Genomic DNA, 18867 nt, shown 5'->3' with positions numbered 1-18867 from the left:
CTTATAAAAATCTTCTATTAACTTTTCTTGAAATACGATCAGATTTCCATCTGACCCCTGTTGGACTTCTTTCACTTGTTCATAATTGACAGGTTTCACTGGACATTGTTTCATAGCCTCTATTGAACAATCATATGGTCTCATCCGTCCCTATCAGTAGAATTTACCTGATAAGGCATCCTGCATCTGCCTCGGGGACAGCGTTGTTCCCCACCCGGTGTAGTGACTGGCCCTGCTGGGCTGTGGCTGGCTGCCAATGTTATAGGCTGTTTTTCCTCTGGGGTGCAGCATGGGGTATAGTAAACTCTGCAAATCCCCCCAAGTGAGATCAGAAGATCGTATTAACCGGGTAAACTCCTTCGTGAAAAGTTCAGGGTCCTCAGAAAAACTTCCCAGTTGATCTTCTGCCAGACTTAGATCAGACATTGAGCAAGGCACACGGACTTCTATGTTTCCTCGATTTCCGTCAGGAACTTCCTCTCAGAGGCAGAACGGTAGGGGCAGTTGGCTGGTGACTTACGCCACTGCGGGTGCTCGCTGGTCCAAGACTGGGCCCCTTGGGGTACAGAGAAGGAGCTCCTGAATTTGGTGGGGGCCTCTCTCTCCTCACCCTCGGGTGCGCTTTCCCCTGGGATAAGGGGCTCCTGCCTGTGAGATAGCCCTTACTGGAGCAGCCGCTTCCACGGTTATAGCACCTGCCACCGGAGCAGTAGTTAGCTATCCAGAAGTTTCCTTCCTTTGTCAAAACCCACCGTGCAATTTCATCAAGATTTGTACTTACTACTTCAGATGGATCCCTTCCAAAGTAGTCAGTCTCCCAGCCTGGTGTTAATGGCCAAGAAACTGTCCCAAAGGAATAGTACAGAAGGTGTCCCCAGTGGTGTTAACAGTGAGTGGGAACTGGTCTGACTGTAAATTGGAAATAAAGGGTCAGCACCTGTAAGGGGCGTAGGGAGGGGATGACCGACATCAGGGCACTCCTCCGTTGGGCACTCCTAGTAATTGGGGGGAAAGTACCTTAAGCCTTGGAAGTTGATTCCCTTCAGTTTCCCTGTGCATGACGTGCTTAAGAATACCTGTTAAGAGGCCTTTTATCTAGGACGGACACAGTCCTTTAAATGATGCTTTTTCTAGTATGTATAACCCCCTGGTTATAGATTACGGGCATCTAATCTTCATCCAAAGATAGATTACGTGATCAGCTTCAGAAACAAGCTTAGAATATCTTAACTCAATTAAGCTTTAGAATAATATAGCAACAAAGAGCTATTAGAAAAGTGAGTTTTAAGACAGTAGATACTGACCTCAGTTAGCAAAACTAAAATTTAATATCTGTTAAAACATAATTTTTTCTTTTCTAAATAACCCTCAGTTTTACCAAATATAGCCAAATTAAGATTAATTTGTAAAATAAGTCTGGTTAATTAATAACATAGGCTTGTATTATAATTTGTCCAGTAAAGTGGTTGCCTTGATCACTAAAATTTATAGAAACTATACCCAAGTGAAAAACACGTTTTTTTTAATTTATTTTTTTGCGGTACGCAGGCCTCTCACTGTTGTGGCCTCTCCCGTTGCAGAGCACAGGCTGCGGACGCGCAGGCTCAGCGGCCATGGCTCACGGGCCCAGCCGCTCCGTGGCACGTGGGATCTTCCCGGACCGGGGCACGAACCCGTGTCCCCTGCATCGGCAGGTGGACTCTCAACCACTGCACCACCAGGGAAGCCCAAAACACGTTTTTAAACCATTCTTTTTTCCACTGTGAGGGCATCAGCCTTGTAGCCAAGAAAGGGTTTAAACCATTAAATAAAAAATGGGGTTTGCCAGGGATCCAGGAGGAGCCAAGTGGCTGTCTTGGATTTCCCACAGCCCTGACTGTTCAATTTGCAGCTGTTATTTACCCATTTAATTTCTCTCATTTAGGAGCAGACTGGCCATGCTACAAGTACATCAGGACGGCAAAAGTCTGACAATGAGTTAATTTAATTTCAACTCATGAATTTTCTTGCTGACAGATTTTACAACAAAAATAGTATGAACTTAGTGACTTTCAGCAAACCCAGGTACAATAAAAATACCGTGCTTAACGTTGATGACTCTAAAGACATGTCTGTATTAACAATCTTTAATAACAACAAACTTTAATACCAGATATTAATTTAACATTAAATATTTCTCAGGTCATGTGAATCTGAAATCCATTTAGCTTAGTTTCTCTTGTATTCAGAAATGTTTAATTTGTAAGCACTTACTTTTTTTTTAAGCCAATTAAATTGAGCTCATTTACAAATTAACCTTAGCAATACTATCTAAAGACAAGACCACGTAAGACACACATATATCCAGACAGACAGAGATCTCATAGTTTCATTTTAAAACTTGTTCATAAGACAGGCATTGCAAAACAAAACTTATCAGTTTATAAATAACAGTTGGAATAGTTAAGTTTACAGACTTGAGTACAACAGGGACAGACCTAGAATGTACGTGTCCTTCCGGGTCCATAAACATCCACAGCGTCTTTCTGTGGCAAGCCATGCTGACTGCCAGCATTCCTCTGGTTCCGTGTCTCTAAACATCCATATCCTTGTTCCTCTGGTCTGTCCTAGATCTCTCATCAGAGTCCTAAAGCATTCGGGGTTGACCAGTCGCCTAAAAGGGGCACACATTGGGGGAGTGTCCTCCCCAGTCCACCTGGCATCCACGGCCCCTCTAGGACCCGACCCCCCTCCTTATCATCTTACCACTGCCCCTTTGTGGTCGCCAGCCGAAACCACTGAAATGTGTCTTGGGGGGCTCTGAGGAGCTCGTTCTTCAGGGAGAGGCAAAGTGATCTATTAGACTAGCACGCTTGTGAGGCTTGCGGGTGGGCGAGAGGGTGCCGCCCCCAGAACTTAGTGGGCTCCTGTTTTATAATCAAAGGAGAAGTGGGGAGGGGGAGAGGACCACCTCCTTCCTCATTCTTGAGTAGCCATCAAGCTTCCATCCTCAGCTCCGCCTGCACATCGGGTGGGGGCTTTTTCTTGTCCCTACATAGCCAAACTGGGACTGTCATGGAGCAACGGAAGTGAGGAAAAAAGGTGGTAACATATACTAAGATATGATAAACCATCTCGGTTTTCAGCATAATGTCACCTTCTCCTTATATACTTGTTTTTAGTGTGCGCAGAGGAGCGTGTCTAGGGGTCAACTTACTGAGCTCACTGGGCAGATGTGGGTCTCATGCCACCCTTGTTTTATTGTTCGGGGGCGTGTCTCAGGCTTCTGTTGCTTGGTTTTGTAGTTAAGCAAACCTGCTTTCTTGAGTGATCATTAACTTACAGGGGTCTCCCATGCTTTTTTCTTTACTTGCAGTCCCCTAGTGGGATTAACTATTCAACCGCCTACTTTGTCCCTTACTCTGTCCCTATCAACTTGAGTGAAGTCTATTTGCCAGTCCTTGGTGGCTCGTGGAGTCCTCTGTGTTGGGTCCCCATCTGGGGAGATCTGACAGCAGTATTTGGGTTATTTTTAGCACAAATCATGCAATTTTCAGTGACTCCTTGGATGGCCCTTGTAGGTCAGGCCCCATTATATACTTTTGAATCCACTGTAAGGCGGCATCTCTACCGTGGTGGGTACTGTCACGAATATGCTGCAGCAGTGTCCACGAAAGCCTCAGAAATCAAGTCAGTTCCGTGTGCGCTACATTTCTAGCCAGGCGAGGTGGGATCAAGAGTGCATCCCCACTCTTCGGCCCTCTCCTTGTCTTTTTCTGAATATTCCGGCTGGTATTCTGACAAGTCAGTCTGCGGGAGAAGTGACCCTATGATGGCTTGGTAATCGCCTGCCTTTGCTATTTTCTTTGCAGCTTGGTCAGCTAACCGGTTGCCTTTTGTTATATGAGTCTCACCCTTCTGGTGGCCTGGGCGGTGCATTACGGCCACTTGTGAGGGCTTGAGGACTGCTTCTAACAGGGACAAGATTTCAGAAGCATGTTTTATGTCTTTACTGTTTGAAGTGAGGAGCCCCCTTTCTTTCCAGATGGCGCCGTGAGCATGCCCCACGGAGAATGCATAGCGAGGGTCAGTCCTTCCAAGGGTTACCACCACATACCCAGCACGTCAGCTACTGTGAACAGTCCGTACCTGCCTCAGCCAGGCGTTGTCTGTTCAGTCTGGTCTGCCAGAGTACACCAGCCCCACGACGTGCAGGCAGCTGTGCCCTGGGGATTGTGCAGCCGCAGTCGGGAGCAGTGGTGGCTGGCTTTAGGGCTGAAGTGACCTGAAATGTTACATTGGGAGCAATGGTGGCTGGCTTTAGGACTGAAGTGACCGGAAATGTTACATTGGGATTGTCTAAGAGAATGGCCTGGTACTTTCCCATTCTCCCAGAAGTCAGCCAGTAGCCCCCCTTTTTGTTCCAGTAAAGAAAGGACAGGGTGAGAGACATACAGAGTGGTGGGCTGCCCACGGTAAACTGCTCAGCTTCCGGAAGTCTGTTGCAAGGAGCTGCTACAGCTCAAAGGCAGAGTGACCATCCCTTAGTGTGTTCTAGTTGTCCTGAGAATTAGGCAACAGGTCGAAGGACATTCCCCAGAATTTGAATTAACACCCCAAGATTTCTCTCTCACGGACATATAATCTGAAAGGTTTCTTTCAGTCTGGTTGTCCCAAAGCCGGAGCTGAGACTATGTTTTTATTGTTTCAAAGGCTGTTTGGCACTCTTTAGTCCAAGTAGGGGCTCAAAATCATGTCCCTTTAAAGCCTTATAGAGGGGCTTTACTCTGAGCCTATAGTTCGGGATCCAGATCCGATAGAATCCTGCCATTCCCAGAAACGCCCTGTTATCTGCAATTCTTGGTGTTCCCAAGCCTGCAATTGCCCGTTTTCTATCAAGCAAAAGACCCCGCTGCCCTTGGGAAAGGATAAAACCCAGCTACGTGACTTGTTGCTTACATACTTGAGCCTTTTTCTGGGAGACCTTACATCCACAGTTGGCCAAATAACTCAGGGTGCTGATGGTATTTTGTAGACACTTATCATTCATAGGGTTCGCTATGAGCAAATGGTCCACATTTTGGAGGAAGAGTCCTTCATCCAATATTAAGTCTCTAAGGTCCCCAGCCAACATTTCCCCAAACAAGGTAGGGGAATCCTTAAATCTTGAGGCAGGACCGTCCACCAATACTGTTGGACTACCTGTCTTTCTGGGTCCTGCCCTTCAAAAGCAAACAGCTGCTGTGATTCTTCTGCAATAGGAATGCAGAAAAAAAGCATCCTTCACGTCAAAAACAGAACCAGCTGTTTGCTTCTGGAATAGCTGTGAGCAGAGCGTATGGATTGCGTACCACAGGGTGCAAATCCTTGATTTTTTCATTAGTAGCCCTCAAGTCTGGGACAAAGAGATGCTCTGTTGAGTTTGGCTGTTTGACTAGGAGGATAGGGGTTTTATATGGGGACCTGCAAGGTTTAACCTGATTAAACCAACTTTTTGAGAACTGGCTAAATTCCCTTTTGGGCCCCTTGGCTCAGAGGGTATTGTTTTCGATTAGGTGTCCCAGCGCATCCCTTTTTTTTTGCCACACTGTGCAGCTTGCGGGATCGGGATCTTAGTTCCCTGACCAGAAATTGAACCCAGGCTACCGCGATGAAAGCACCGAGTCCTAACCAGTGGACCACCAGGGAATTCCCTCCAGAGTCCCTTTTTAACATGATTTGTATTGGCCATGCATTTTTGGCCTTCCCTAGGGTGCTATCGACCCACACTTGTGCCTTAGCTTTTCACAGACCTGGAGCGGGGGGAATGGGGGTGGAGTGGGTGAGAGCTCAGTCTCCTTTTCTGGGGTGTCTGTGGGCGCCATCTTTAGGCTCACAGTGTGCTCCTGTGGGACCCTGATGTCAGGCTGTTCTGGCGAAAAAGTTGCTTGAGTGCTTAATTTACAAAAGAGGGACTGATTAGACATACCGGCATATATAAGAAACTGCGTTTCAGGGTGAGGTCCCTAATTAGCATTCTAGAGGTTATAGGAACGAAAGATTTTGTCCTTCTCCAGAAACTCCTGTGACTGGGAAGGATTGAGATGTTTTCTGTGCCACCGTGCTGTTTACCACAGAGTATGTTGCACCGGTATCTATCGGAAAGTCAATCAACTTGTTCCCCACTGTCAAAGTTACCCGGGGCTCCTGTGGGGAAATTGGAATTGGACACCTCAAGTCCAAGGGAGCCCCTGGGCCGCTTTATTCATCTTCAGAGCGTTGCGCTCTCTCTACCATAGGAGAGGCTCCCGTCTTTCTTTTGTGGTTTTCCTTCTTATTCCTTAGATGAGCGCAGTCTTTCCCAGTGCCCTTCCTCCTACAGTAAGCACACTGTTCCCTCCCCAATGGGGCTCACCTCTCTCCAGGCTACTCGCCTTCCGGGAATCCAGTGCTGGCACCAGATGAGTGGCGTTAAGTCTTGCAAAGAGCTCCTTTCGTTGTTCCCTGTTGGTGAACACTTTAAAAACAACATCTACCAGTTGAGAAGGGTTCATTCCAAATGCACCATCTAGCTTTGTAATTTTCTTCTTAGATCTGGGGCGCTTTGCCCAATGAAGGTCATATTTACCATTCCCGTATTTTGGGGGCCTCAGGGTCTGCACCAGTGTAGTGCCTATAAGCTTGATAAATTCTTTCTAGAAACTCTGATGGGTCCTCATTGGGTTTTGGTGTATCTCTTGATCTCTTGAATTTTGTTGAAGCTCTTTTGCCTAGCTACTGCCTTTCGAAGACCCGCTGAGATACACTTCCTGTAATGCTCTAGGTGCGGCATATCTCCGTTATTAGGTTCCCAGTCAGGCTCAGCAGTAGGAACTGCCTGATTTGCTTCTGGAGTTCCACCTGGTCCGCTAGATGGAGCTAGTGCACTTCCTCTCTAGTCTTGTCAAAGAGCATCCTCCTTTCATCCCCAGTAAGCATGATATTCATAAAAGTGTAAATGTCCGCCCACGAGGGATGGTGAGTGGCAAAGATAGAAGTGAAAAGTTCAGTCACGTGGAGGTATGTAGGTTATGGTTTTTCCAGTTAAATCAAATTGAGAATGGATGGCGCGTCCATAGAAACCCAGCTGATTGGCCATCTGCATTAAGGCCTCCTCTCCAGGATATCAGTGCAAGGGAAGCTGCGTGCTCCAGAAGTGGCTCCTGGTCAAATGGGACGCCCTCCTGGGTCACAGATGGTGACACAAACTAGGCCCCTGTGCCCCAGAGGTTAACACAGAAACTTCTAATTGATCCCCAGAAGTAGGGGAAACAGGAGGTGCTGAAAGGAGTGCATATGTTGGTGGCATGGGGGCAGTCGGAACCACCACGGGTGCAGCCTGCTTGGCCAGCGTTTTGAAATAACATGTTCTCAGTCTCATTTTCTCCCTCTCCCTCTTGTAGAACAGATTTTCCCCCGGTTTTCCTTTCAGACCACCGTACCATAAGGCAGCAGCTGTCTCACTTCTTTTCCTCATGATGCAATAGCGTACATGCTTCTACATATGGAATCTCACCATTTTTACCTGCTCAATTCTAACTGCAAGATTGTGTAAGTGAGCAGGGCACCTTGCTCTCCTGATCCTAACATATACTGGGGCCACACGCTATACAATAGAATATCATCTCTTTTTAGTCACAGGCCCATAACTATACTTTGCCCATTCATTTAAGATACGCCCCAAAGGGCTTTCCTTAGGGACAGATACAAGTTCAAGAGCAACAAAACACAAAAGGCACAAACAAATTCCATCGTGAATGAATGCAAAACAAAAGCAAACAAACTGGTTCACAGAGTTGCAACAAAAATTCCCCTCTGCAACAGGGTACCCCAGTCAAATGCAAAACAACTTGGCTGTTCCCTTACAGGAAAAGCCGAAATTGAGAGGGTGGTGTGTTCCCAGTTGTACACATCAGACACACCTACTGTCTGGAGCCCGTGGATTCCATCTGTACGGAGCTCCCACTGCCAAGTGCTGGGGCATCTGGTGCTGCTTCAGGGAATTTTAAAGGGAAGATCCTCAGGACAGGTGGTCCCAGCAGCTGCTAGGGCTTTACCCAAAAATTCCCCAAGCGGGGCTGACCACAAGCAGCAAGGCTCCTGGCCGGCTTCGCCAAAATTGACAGAGTCCAAGGTCGCTCTGCTTGCTGCACGACAGGCCAGTAAACTGAGAGGCGAGTTGCTGGGGCAAGGCAGAGCGACTTTTTATTCGGAGAAGATGGCGGACCAGTGTCTCCACAAGCCATCTTCCCCCAGTCAGATTTCGGGCTCCTTTTATACAGAGGAGGGGTGCTGCGTGGTTGGTTGTTGCAGGCTTGGTGACTGCGCCGGCAAAGGGGGCGAGTGGGCAAATGGGAGCTGGACTGCGACCCGAGGAGACTGTGGCCACAGGGCCACTGCCACACTGCACCGGCGACGCCCCGCACGCGCCCTGCCCCTAATGCAACAGTAGCCAAAGGCCTCTGCGTGGTGTTCCACCAGTCTGTTGTGGTCCAGGAAATGGTTCTCTCTTGTTGCTGGTTCTCTCTTGTTGCTTCTTCCCATATGTAGAGTTACACTATTAAAATCATTGGTCTTATAAGACTATAGATTTGGTCACTTGTTTCAAGTCACCTAGTCATCATTTTTACTGGAGGCTCAGTCACACACTTGGTAATGCAAGGAACAATCCTGTAAAACAGGCAGAACACAAGTAGTACAGTAACGTTAATACGGTCATAAGTAAGTACTTAAAAGAGCTTCTGTTAGGTGCGGCCCAGTACCTCCCCAGGTCTGTGGAACAGTCTGTTCTGCACCAATTGTTATCTTTAAGGTAAATGATATATTGTTATGGTACATAAAGTTCACTGAAGATGTCTAGATATACAAGGTGAGTGCTGAGTCATTACTGATGAAGGAGAAGGAATTTAATTTAAATTCAAATTTTTCCTGTCTTGCCTTAAACTGTGAGTTTTTATTTCATCACTGTTTTCCCAGGAAGCAGGCATCTTACTCCATCTTACTCCATCCCACATCCTCTGACTGTGTGGGCAGGGGGGAAGCAGGCATCTTACTCCATCCCACATCCTCTGACTGTGTGGGCAGGGGGGATCAGAAGACACAGAGAGGGACTGAGAGAGCAATAGAAAACTGAGGGGAAAAGAAGAGTGGGCAAGGTCAGAGGGCAGTGTAGAGGATGGGTGAGTGTCTTGCAAAGAGATGGTAAGAATGAAAGAGAAAAAGCAGTGAAAGTAGCAGATGAGAAAAATAGAGTGTATAGAAAATTGGGATCTCCAGGGAGATGAAGGTGAAGGGATTAAGGCAAAATACAAGAGGAGCCCTTGATCAGTGGTAACAGCATCGTCAACCGTGGTGAGGCATTTCCCATGGAGAGTCGGGGGAGGGGATAAAAGAGCTGAACCCATGTCCTACAGAGCAACTTGATGCTGGGAGAGGAAAAGAAGAGGAGAAACGAGGGGAAGAGAGAGAACAGGAAGGAAGCACAGCCACCAGGGGGCGGCGGAGAGTGGGGAGGGAGAATAACAGGGACAGAGAGAGAGAAGAGATGGGGGAAGAAAGAGGCAGAAATACAGAGATGTAGGGTCATCAGAAAGGTCGGGGAGAAAGAGCATCAATAGGGGGCACAAGTTGCAGAGTGGGGCAGGACAGGAGTGAGAAAATAGGACGGGAGAAACAGCAGGAGGCTAGAGGGGAGCAAAAAGACAGACACAGAAAGCAGCAGGGAGACCGATAAACAGAATGAAATGGAAACGCGGAGTAGTGCAGGTGGAGACCTGGAGATGATCACACTGTAATAGAGCCCAGCAGTGCGCAGCCCTTAGCACAGGGCCCTTGGCGCACGCTGTTCCCCCCACCCCCGTTACCAGGCAACGGTTACCAGGAGACCACTGAAGGGATGGTTGGAGTGGCCTTAGAGCTCCCGTTCAGCCATTGGTCGGCGCCACAGTGAGCCCTTCCCTCAAGCGACCAGCTGCCAATGAGTGACATTTAATGGACCCATTCAGCCAAATGTCCGCGGAGTGGCAGTCGTCAGGCAGAGAGTGAAGTAAGAGAGGGATCCAGGCCTTCTCCCCTCCCCTTCTCCTTGGGCCAGCAGGTGAGCTGGGAGGCCGAGGGAACGGGGTGTCTTTTGCGGGAATCCATTAGGCTGCCCTAATGGCCGCAGCAGTCTGCACGGGGACCTGGCCCTGAGGGAGCTGCCAACTGAGATCTGCTTCTTCAGCCAGGCCTGGGCACTGGCAGGAGGACCCAAACCTGGTTCTGGACGAATGCTCCGGGGCAGGGTAACTGGCCCCTCTGCAGGGACCCCTTTCTGTTAGCCAGGCCTGGACCCTGGAGGGTGAAAGTTGTGTCTTGGCACCTTCCCCTTTCTTGTCAGGACAGAGAGTAACATTTGTTTGGTGGAGGTTTACAGGAACATCTTTACCTGACCACGACCTGACCTCAAGTACAAAGGATCTGCCACCAAGAGGTCTGTAACCACACCCCTCCCTCACCGTTCCTGTAAGAGGGCTTTGCTGGAAGCTTTCACGGAGTTTGGGGTTTTTAAGGCATGAGCCACCCATCTCCTTGCATGGCCCTGCAGCAAGCCTTTCTGTTCCAAACTCCAACATTCTGGTATTGTTTGGCCTCACTGTGCGTCTAGCACACGGACTTGCGTTTTGGTAACAGTACTAAGTGGAGTAAATCAGACACAGGTAGACACATATATGTGGAATCTAAAAAAATGGTACAAATGAATTTACTGACAAAGCAGAACTAAACTCACAGACATTGAAAACAAACTTATGGTTCCCAAAGGTGGAAGGAAGGGGAGAGATAAATTAGGAGTTTGGGATTTACAAATATACACTACTACATATAGAATAATTAAACAAGGATCTACTGTATAGCACAGGGAACTATATTCAGTATCTTATAATAACCTATAATGGAAGATAATCTGAAAAAGTGGTTAAGAATCTGCCTGCCAATGCAGGGGACACGGGTTCGAGCCCTGGTCTGGGAAGATCCCACATGCTCCGCAGCAGCTAGGCCTGTGCGCCACAACTACTTAGCCTGTGCTCTAGAGCCCCCATGCTCCGCAACAAGAGAAGCCACCGCAATGAGAAGCCCATGCACTGCAACGAAGACCCAATGCAGCCATAAATAAATAAATAAATAAATTCTATATATATACACTTCAGTTAAAAAAGGGATAAGCTACACGATTTGATCTTCAAAGATCTGTCATGCACTGAACAAAACAAAAGTGTAGGAACTTACTTATTGGTCTCTGTGTGGAGTTTTCTGTCCTGAGTCCCTCCTGGGACGGTGGGCAGCAGAGGACCGTCTGTTCCACATGCTGAGGGCTTCCCTGTGTGTGTGGTGGTGACTCAGGAAGGGGGTGTGTTGATTGCAAGCATTAAACAGCCTGTTTTCCACTTTCAGGATCGACCTCTAAAGACTCTTGTCTGAGGAAGAAGCCCAGAAGAGGAGGGAGAGGAGAGAAAAGGAGTCTGGAATGGCTCTTTCTCAGGTAAAGTCATATTCTCAGTTGATTTTTCTGTCTTTCCAGAAATGCCCTTCTTTGGACTCGCTGGTCTTGTCTGAAGTGTCCTGCCTGACACCTGTACAGTCACAGTCACCCGGGTCCTTCCCTCAGGGCCTGTCACCTCCACTTAGATCCCATCTCCCCATGACCTGGGACTTGTGAAGAGGCTCCACTGGGCCTAGTCCTGGGCAGGGCTTCACACCCATGGACTGGAGATGGGGTGTCGGTGCTACTGGGCAGCAGGGATTACTGAGGGGCCCCATCTGGATGCACTGTCTGCTCTCTGAAAACCAGGATAAAGAAGCTGTACATGCAAGTCAGGTAATAATATGCACTTATGCCCGGTAAATTTTAGCAAACAGACTACAGCAAATACGTTGTGACTTTTCATGCTGCATTAGAAACGAAATGGATGTGTCGCTGATTTAAAAATCGTAACGATGGGGAATGGAATGGAAAGTTCAGAGATACATCAGTGGTAGAGGGTGTTTCATTCTACTATTGATTTTAAACTTTGAAATCAACCTAAATCTCTGACACATGGAGATTCTTAGCCCATTTTCATCATCTCTGGTCCTTGGAGGTTACTTTTCGCTGTTGGTTGCCTCCTCTGACACACAGAAGTTTCTCATTCTGATGCAGGTAAGGTTCCAGCTTTACACTTTTGCTGGTAGATACCCGGTTCTCCAGCACCGTTTGTTACTGAGACTGTCCTTTTTCTATTGCGTGGTCTTGGCACCCTTGAAAATGCGTTCTATGTATATGCAAAATTAATTTTGAGTGTTCTGTTCTGTTGCGTTACTTTACATATCTGTTTATGCCAGTACTACATCATCTTGATTATTTCGTGATGTTTTGCACATGGACTTTTGGTATCCTGCAACTTTTCTAGAGGTTTTTTTGAATTTTATTTATTTTTGGTTGCATCGAGTCTTCGTTGCTGCACGCAGGCTTTCTCTAGTTGCGGCGAGCAGGGGCTACTCTGTTGCAGTGCGCGGGCTTCTCATTGTGGTGGCTTCTCTTGTTGCAGAGCATAGGCACTAGGGCGCACAGGCTTCAGGAGTTGTGGCACACAGGCTTACTTGCTCTGCGGCATGTGGGATCCTCCCAGACCAGGGCTCGAACTCCTGTTCCCTGCATTGGCAGGCGGATTCTCAACCACTGTGCCACCAGGGAAGCCCTAGAGTTGTTTTTTGATGTAGCAGTTTCCTTGTGGAATCTTTACTGTTTTTACATATAAAAGTTATCATCTATGAAGAAAGATAATTTTACTTTTTTCAATTCGGGTAACTTTCTTTTTCTTGTCTAATTTCTCTGGTGAGGGCTTTCTGTACTTTGCTGGACAATAGTGCAGAGAGTGTGTATCCTTGCCTTCTTCCTGATCTGAGAAGGAAAGCTTTCTGGCTGAGTGTTTATATCTCTCTTTTTTTCTTTTTGGCCTTGTGGTGGGATCTTAGTTTCCTGACCAGCGACTGAACCTGGGCCACGGCAGTGAAAGTGCCGAGTCCTACCCACTGGACCGCCAGGGAATTCCCAGAGTTGTTATATCTTGAAACATAGATGAATTTTGTGAAATGCATTTTTCTGCATCAATTGAGACGATCATATGTTTTTTTCCTTTATTCTGTTAATGTGGTATATGACATTAATTGATTTTTGTATGTTGAGTCATCCTTGCTTATAGTAATAAAATCCACTTGGTCATGATGTAAAATCATTTTAATGTGTTGTTGAATTTGGTTTGGTACTATTTTGTTGAGGATTTTTCAGTATTCATGAAGGATACTGGTTTGTAGTTTTCTGTGTTTCGTGTGTCTTTCTCTGGGCTTGGTATAGAATCATGCGGGCTCCATAGAATGGGTTTGCCAGCGTTCCCTCTACAGCTCTTCGGAAATTTTTTTAAATTCAGGATTAGAGGTAATTCTTCTGTAAAGGTTTTGGTAGAATTATGCAGTGAAGTGATCTGGTTTTGGCTTTTTCCTTGTTTGAGATTTCTGATTACTGCTTGAACCTCTCTAGTTATAATTCTTTTCAATTTTTTTATTAAAGATAAGAGCTTAGTAGGTTGTATGTTTCATGAGTTTACCCGTATCTTCTAGATTATATAATTTGTAAGCATTATTGTTCACAGGACCCCTTACAGTTTTAAAAAACATTTCTGTGACAACAGTTGAAATCTCTCCTCTTTCATGTTTTTAGTTATCTAAATCTTTTTTTTTCTTACTCTAGCCAAGGTTTTGTAAATTTTTTTCAAAACACTAACTCATGGTTTTCACTTTTATATTTTCACTTTTATATTGACTTTTATATTTTATATTCATTATAGTACATTTATCTCTGGTCTAATCTTTATTTACCTCTTTCCTTTCGTTAAATTTTATTCTTTTTCTCTACTTTAGTAAAAACAGATTTCTGATTTGACTTCCCTGTTTGTACAGCTTTCACTACGTTTTATAAATTTTTGTATGTTTTCATTTTCATCCAGATATTTAAAAAATTCCTTTGTGATTTCTTCTTTGACCCATTGGTTATTTATGAATACGTTGTTTTATTTCCACATTTTGGGGATTTTTCTGTTTTCATTCTGCTGTTTATTTCTAATTTCATTGCTTCGTAGTTTGAGAAAATTTTAAGACTGAGAACACAATGAAGTAAGATTTCTTTTAGGGCTTCCCTGGTGGCACAGTGGTTGAGAGTCCGCCTGCCGATGCAGGGGACACGGGTTCGTGCCCCGGTCCGGGAAGGTCCCACATGCTGCGGAGCAGCTGGGCCTGTGAGCCATGGCCGCTAAGCCTGTGCGTCTGGAGCCTGTGCTCCGCGGCCGGAGAGGCCACAACAGTGAGAGGCCTGCGAACTGCAAAAAAAAAAAAAAAGATTTCTTTTATATCCTAACATGTGGTCTCTCATGGAGAATGTTCTTGAGAAGTGTGTGTTTTCTGGTTTTGTTGGGTAGAGTGATTTGTACATGTCTGTTAGGTCCAGTATGTCTATAGTGTTGTTCAAGTCCTCTGTTTCCTTACTGATGTTCTCTTTGGTTCCACCCATCGAAAAAACTGGGGTATTAATGTTTCCTTAATTTGGGGGGGGAGTTCTAATGTTAGATGTATATCTTCTGGTGAATTGATCCTTTTAACAGTATATATTGTCCATCTCTTTTATCAGCTTTTGTCTTTATATTGTCTGACACTGTGTAGTCACCTCGGGTCTCTTTTTCCACCCTTTCACACTTGGCCTTTCCATGGCTGTAGATTTGTGATTGTTAATAGTTCCAACTCTCTGACACACTCTCTGTAGGCACACTGTACAGTGGTGAAAGGCAGGAGCCCTGGCCAGCAGCCTTCACTGCAACTTCAGAAGGAATGCATCCAGTGTTTTCTTCTGATTATGATGTTTGGTGAAATGTTCTTGCTTCATAACAATATCTTTTTTTCTATATTCCTTTTTGTCATGATTTTTAATTCTCCAGGAAGTTTTAAACTATTATTGTGATAAGTCTTTTTCTTAATATGTTAAATTAAATTTAAACTAAATTAAGTGCAGGTAATAAAAATGCTGAAATAAATGTGGATGAAAATGGTAATGGAAAATGTTATCCAAAAATATGTCACTAGACAACTCCTATCTTTTGTTTTTTTCTTTGGCCAAGCCAATCGTCTTGTGGGATCTTAGTTCCCTGACCAGGGATTGAACCTGGGGCTGCAGCAGTGAAATCACCTCCCTGGGCCCACAAGTTCCTATAAAGCCCCAATGTAGAAGGGGACAGTGGCCTTAGGTGGGGAGACCTCATGTAACCCCAGCTTGAGAATCTAGTTCAGATGCTCTAAGTCCTCCAGAAAGAGCAGTTTAATAAAAGGCTTTGGGTTAAGCTTTCAGAAGATAATATATAGAGAGAGCTGGATATTCCATTTAATCAGTAAACATTAATTAAAAATCAGGAACAACTGAAAACTGTTCAGTGAGATGGACAAAAAACAAAAAGCTTACTTTTTTGGAAGCTTATCATTGTTTTCAGCCTGTCCTCCCAATTTGCTGAGGCCCAAGACATCTGGAGATGAGTTTTCTGTCTCTGACATACCAGCTAGGAGGAAGCAGAGTGGTTGAAATATTGAGAGAAAATCAACACGGCCAAGTTAGGTGTTTCTGTAACAGGTGGAGGAGTATTTGCAGGGAGAGTGAAGCAAAGTGTAAAGGCAAACTTTCCGACCAGACAACAAACAAACACACAAAAATGCTCCAGAGGCAGTAAGGCCTGGACATCCAGGGGAGGCTGAGTTACTCAAGGCAGACGATCGTTGCCCTCCCTGTTCTCTGGGTCGTGTGAGGACCCACTGAGAACCACACAGAAGGTGCACACGGAGCCAATTCACCATATTTGTCTTCGATTATGTCTGGTTCCAACACTGACACATGTAATGTCACTCACCTCACAAACATCTCATTGCAATTTCGTGTTCACTTCCTCAGATACGATGAGGTCTTCTCCGGCCGTGTACAGACCTTCCTCCCGCTCTGTCACGTGAGTACCGAAGGCGGCCGGGCGTCCAGCTCCTTCATCTGGCTCTGCTCTCTGCTCGTCTGAGATTTCCCGGAGCTCGGGCACTTTGGCCGGGTCTTCCTCATGAGAACCATCAGAAGACCTCTAACGGAAAGAATCCTTAAACGGCCTTGTTTGCTGAGGGACGAAATAAGGAAATCGCTAAGATCAAAACTGCCTTCTGCACGCTGTGGGCTCACACGACTGTCACGGCCGCTCAGGTCTAAGCAGTGTGTTGGCAACAGACCTGCACAGACTGGACAGGTGAGATGAGAACCAGACAGAGAGGGAGACAAGGACTTGCCTTTCCATTCATGCTCGGGGTTTATGTCAAACACCCCCGTCTGTCCTGTCAATGTCTCCTTCCGGTTTTTCTGCTCTTTTAAGAATCATTAGCTAAGGGCCTTTCCTGGCTCTCCAGTGGATAACACTTGGCGCTCCCAATGCAGGGGGTCTGGTTACTAGATTCCACACGCTGCAGTGTGGCCAGTCAAACAAGTTAGAGAAATTCCCCCTCAAATGGACTAAAATTACATTAACTCTCACCATAAATTTCAAGCAAGGTATGAGCACCCTGAACTGGTCAACCCCAGTCCGCTTAGTGAGAAGATGTCGAAAATCTGTTTAAAAGCAGGCAGAGTGGATCATCTTTTGAGTTTAAAGACAATAACCCAGAGCCCAATCATGACCGGAAGCAAATGTTAACCCAGTAAGAACCCCACTAACCCTGGTGGTGTTCCTTTCCGCTTTCAGTTCAGCGATTTCTTTTTCTCTTTCAAGGAGCTGCAGATGGTGGTGTTCCTTTCCGCTTTCAGTTCAGCGATTTCTTTTTCTCTTTCAAGGAGCTGCTCTCTGCATATGTTTAGTTCTTTAGTTCTTAACTGCTACAAAATCCTGGAAAACAGTTAAATAAATAGAAACAGAAAACAGACCCTCAAGACTGTCCAGTCCTCACACAAAGGCACCTCGCGCCGTTGTGGGAAGACCCGCCAGAGAAAGGAGGTCCACCCAAGACGCCCCCAGACCACCGTAACTCAGACCAGCCTTCACCCCTCCGCCCCTGACCCCGGCATGCGAGAAGGGAACGCACCTTCTCAAGATCCAGGGAAGTCCAAGATACCTTCCTGAACGTAAATCCTAACGCTACAGTGGAGATATATATATATATATTTTAAATATTTATTTGGCTGCGCCAGGTCTCAGTTGCAGCACGGGGGATCTTCGCTGCGGCATGGACATGACCAGTGGCACTCTCTTTGTAAAGGGGCCTTCGGGGACGCTGTGCTGGGCACCTTCTCTGCCCGAGCAGCCATTTATGATGAAGCTGAAGCCTCTTGTTAGATTCTGAAAGAAGCTTGTCAACAATGTCTGATTTTATTACATTTTCCATTCATTTTTTCTCTCTGCCTTGCCTAAAATAGGAAAAACGAAAAGTTCTAAACTTCAAGAACAAGTATGGCCATTATTTTAAAAGCACCAAGGAGCGATGACGTTGAGTGGCCTGTGCCCTGGCTCCCTAGGCTGTCAGCTTTCACGTGAACCCAGAAAGGACTCAGCATTCCGAACCACACACAACTGCCAGACTCTGAATGCATCTAAAGTGCAAACATTCAGCCTCCAAGTCCAGGGGTGCTGTACACACTACAGCAGTGGACTGGCGTAGACTCTGGCTAAACATCTGTAGTAATTATAACTATGAACCCAGCTCAATTCACCTCTTTACAGATTCCTAAACGATTAAGAGATTTAAGTATCTGATTATGTTGCACTTCTTGTAACTGCTTTTTTGCCTAAAATAGGAAAAACAAAAACTTACAGACTTCAAGAACAAGTATGGTCAGTGTTTTAAAAGCACCAAGGAGTGACGACGGGCGTGGCCTGTGCCCTGGCTCCGTAGGCTGTCGCCTCCCACTGCTATCTCCTAGTGGACTCCTGCACCATCACCAGAGCTGACTCACAGGTACAGAGAAGGGCAGGGACATTGTTCGTCAGAAGGTCCCTCCCCACTGCTTCTGTTCAACAAAGGACCCAGGGAGCCTCAGGAGTGTCACCAGCCATTAACTGTCAGATGGACTCAGCGAGCAGATTTACATGCAGAAGCAAGCGTATTTTAAAGGGCATCAGCTTCTATACACATTGGTGGAGGAATTTCCCAGTGTGTAAACCGAAGATTGAGTCTGGATTAAGCCGCTTGTGGGCTCTTCGTCATGGCATGCATGTGGGATCTAGTTCCCTGACCAGGGATCAAACCCGGGCCCCTGCACTGGAAACGCAGAGTCCAACCCACTGGACCACCAGTGAAGTCCCTGGCTCTGCTCTTGACTGCTCATCTAAGATTTCCTGGAGCTCGATCACTTTAGCCAGGTCTTCCTCGTGGCTTAGGGAACAACCAGAAAGAATCCTTAAAACAGCCTTGTTTGGTGAGGGACGAAATAAAGCACCTCCGGGAAATCGCCAAGGTCAAAACTGCCTTCTGCACGCAGTGGCCTCACACTCTCATGGCCGCTCAGGAGAGAGTCAGAGGGGTCAGAAATCACTGCCTCAGCCCAGTGAGTCCACCACCCACCACAAGAATGGGACCACCAGAAATCATTCCCTCCGAAAGTGAGGGCAAAACGGGGAAATGAGGTTAAGGGTGGGAGGCAAAGTGAGAGACATTAAATCCCTGTGGAATGCGAACTACAAGGTACTCATACTTTAAAGTGGTTTCTAAGTGGCGTATTGCTCTTATAATTTTCTAACCAGTAAAAAATGTAAATCACATTGAAAGTTGTTACGGTCAACATTGTTACGCGTAAGTTTC

At 46.2% G+C, this 18867-nt stretch overlaps 1 long non-coding RNA gene across 1 annotated transcript; it reads right to left on the bottom strand.

Moving 5' to 3' along the window:
- Positions 1 to 5520: 5520 nt before the first annotated feature.
- Positions 5521 to 18160, bottom strand: LOC115847723 (uncharacterized). Its single transcript, XR_009560075.2, has 6 exons — positions 17155 to 18160; positions 16791 to 16958; positions 15954 to 16202; positions 15515 to 15608; positions 11263 to 11450; positions 5521 to 8667 (listed from the first exon to the last, which is right to left on the bottom strand). It is a non-coding gene; the product is annotated as an uncharacterized lncRNA (long non-coding RNA).
- Positions 18161 to 18867: the final 707 nt, after the last annotated feature.

The sequence above is a fragment of the Globicephala melas genome, chromosome 19 (genome assembly GCF_963455315.2).
Source record: "Globicephala melas chromosome 19, mGloMel1.2, whole genome shotgun sequence".
Lineage (NCBI taxonomy): Eukaryota > Metazoa > Chordata > Mammalia > Artiodactyla > Delphinidae > Globicephala > Globicephala melas.
Note: the sequence above shows the minus strand (reverse complement) of the source record. Positions and strands in the feature narration are given on the sequence as shown.